Source organism: Sciurus carolinensis, chromosome X, assembly GCF_902686445.1.
Source record: "Sciurus carolinensis chromosome X, mSciCar1.2, whole genome shotgun sequence".
In the NCBI taxonomy this organism is placed as follows: Eukaryota; Metazoa; Chordata; class Mammalia; order Rodentia; family Sciuridae; genus Sciurus; species Sciurus carolinensis.
The window spans coordinates 116,153,349-116,155,612 of record NC_062232.1 but is presented as its reverse complement, the minus strand read 5'-3'; the positions used below and the strand labels follow the sequence as shown (position 1 = coordinate 116,155,612).

At 38.8% G+C, this 2,264-nt stretch overlaps 1 non-coding gene across 1 annotated transcript; it reads left to right on the top strand.

Moving 5' to 3' along the window:
* Positions 1 to 745: 745 nt before the first annotated feature.
* On the top strand, positions 746 to 852 carry LOC124972791 (U6 spliceosomal RNA). The gene has a single exon (XR_007106565.1). It is a non-coding gene; the product is annotated as a U6 spliceosomal RNA (small nuclear RNA).
* The last annotated feature ends 1,412 nt before the right edge of the window (positions 853 to 2,264 follow it).

Sequence of the window (2,264 nt, the reverse complement as noted above, 5' to 3'; positions counted from 1 at the left end):
ATGTTTCCTATCTTTGATAATTTAATGACCATTTGGGGGTTAATTATAAACTCCTTGGAAGCAGTCTCCAAAAGAGACTCAACATCACCAAAATTAAGGAAAATAGCAATATAATTAGAACAGCAGCTAATGTTGGCCCTCAAAAGAGCAGGGAATGTGTGGTGTACTCTGCTACTTGGAAATATCAAATGGAACACAAATCTTAGAACCAGGGGAGTCATGGTCTTTGCCCTGTTTAGTCATATTTCATAACTCATTTACCTGATTCCTTCTACATTTTCAGGATCTACTGCTTTTTAAGAAGTTTAAGAAACAATTATTGATACCTCTTTGAGGTAATCATGGTTTTAATAGTAATAAATAATTGTACAGTGCTTGATCACTTGTCATACCCTCTCATTTTTATCTCATTTGGTCCTCATAGCACTATTTTATAATGATTAAGAATAAAGTGCATTTGGGATTCTCACTCTATCATCTGGGTTCAAGTCTCAACTCAACCATGCATTGAGTTATCAAGTGGGTGAGTTTCGGCAAATCACTTCACTTGTGTGGGCCTTGTTTTCTCATTTATAAAATTAATAATACGTGCCTTGAGAGCTGTTATGAGAATGAAATAAGATAATGCATGAAAAGCAATTCAGCATAGTGCTTGCTATTAAAGGCTTAATAAATGTAAGCTGCCATTATAAGTAGTAAAATAACTCTGTGCATAACTAAACAATTTTGCAAGTAAGAAACTAAGGTACTTGCTTCAGCAGCACATATACTAAAATTGGAATGATATAGAGAAGATTAGCATGGCCCCTGCACAAAGATGACATGCAAATTCGTGAAGCATTTCATAATTTTTTCTCTGTGATATGCGAATGCTAACTCACAGTAAGGAGGAGGGTAGGGAAGAATAGAAGTACTTTGGAGTAGACAAAGGGGAATGAAGGGAAGGGAGGGAAAATGGGAATAGGAAAGACAGTAGAATGAATCACACATTACTACCCTATGTGCCAATATGATTACATGACCAGAGTAATTCTACATCATGTACAACCAGAAGAATGAGAAGTTGTACTCTATATGTATAAAATGTCAAAATACATTCCACTGTCATGTATAACGAATAAGGACAAATAAAAAAATCACTTGAAAAAAAGAAACTAGGGCTCAGAGAGATGAAGTCTATCCTCAAGGTCACACAACTGGTACGAATCAGAGCTGGTATACACATCCAGAACTGCACTTGCTTTGGGTACAGGTGAAACGGGCAGTAGGGAATTCCCCATGATCTGTACCAAGCTGGTAATGACCATTCTTTTATATCTCTCTGTAACTTAACAAATAGCTGCAAGAGCTGTAAAAGTACGAAATTTTTTTTTCTCTCTGTTGGTTGAATATGGAAATAAAAATTGAGTTGATTTTACTGACCAGTTATAGTATAGGATTATCAAAATGTGACAGGCCAATTTCCATTATAACCAAAATCTCTTTATTATGAAAAAGAGATCAAATCCTAGCTACCTTATCACAAATTCAAGGAAACTTTGAAATAATTTTCTAAAACAATAAAGGATATAGATAGGGTGTTGGAAGCTTAATGTAAAGGATCTGACCTGTACTGAAACCCACTTGAATTTCCTATTCCTCTAGCCCATGGTGATTATTTGAATTTGCGTGCAAGCTCTTCATCTGCATAATTAGTTCCAGTACCTCACAGAAACAGATTGAGACCTAATCAAGGAGGTCAAGAGTTGGACAAGAGAGCTCCAGAGGGGAGGATGCTGTGTTAACCCCCTGCTCTTAGGTACATTTTTGTGTTCAGGGACCACTGAACTGGAAACAAAGGGATGACCTAGGAATGCAGAAAGAAGATGGAGAGAAAATCCACAGTTGTGGATTTCCAGAGCTGTGAGCATTACAGCAGAGAGGAGGGAAGGAGAAAGGGTTTCAAATCCCAGATCAAGCCAGGAGAGGTGCTCAGCAAGGACTGGTGAAAGACCCAAAGCCAGATTCCTAGAAAGAGAAAAGTGAATAGGTAGCACAGACCAGACCAAATCAGAGGGAAGAAGACCACACTGAGTGCAAGATCATAGCAGTGGCACTACAGACTTCTGAACCAACCCCTGCAGTGGGGTGGGGAAGCCACTCAGAGAGAGGGGCACAACCCACAAAGAGCATTTAGGTGGTCCTCACTAGCTGAGGAGCCAAGGCAAGACCAAGCAGTCAGCAGAAGAAATGGGACTGCCTTTGAGCTGTGTGCTTTAATCTTC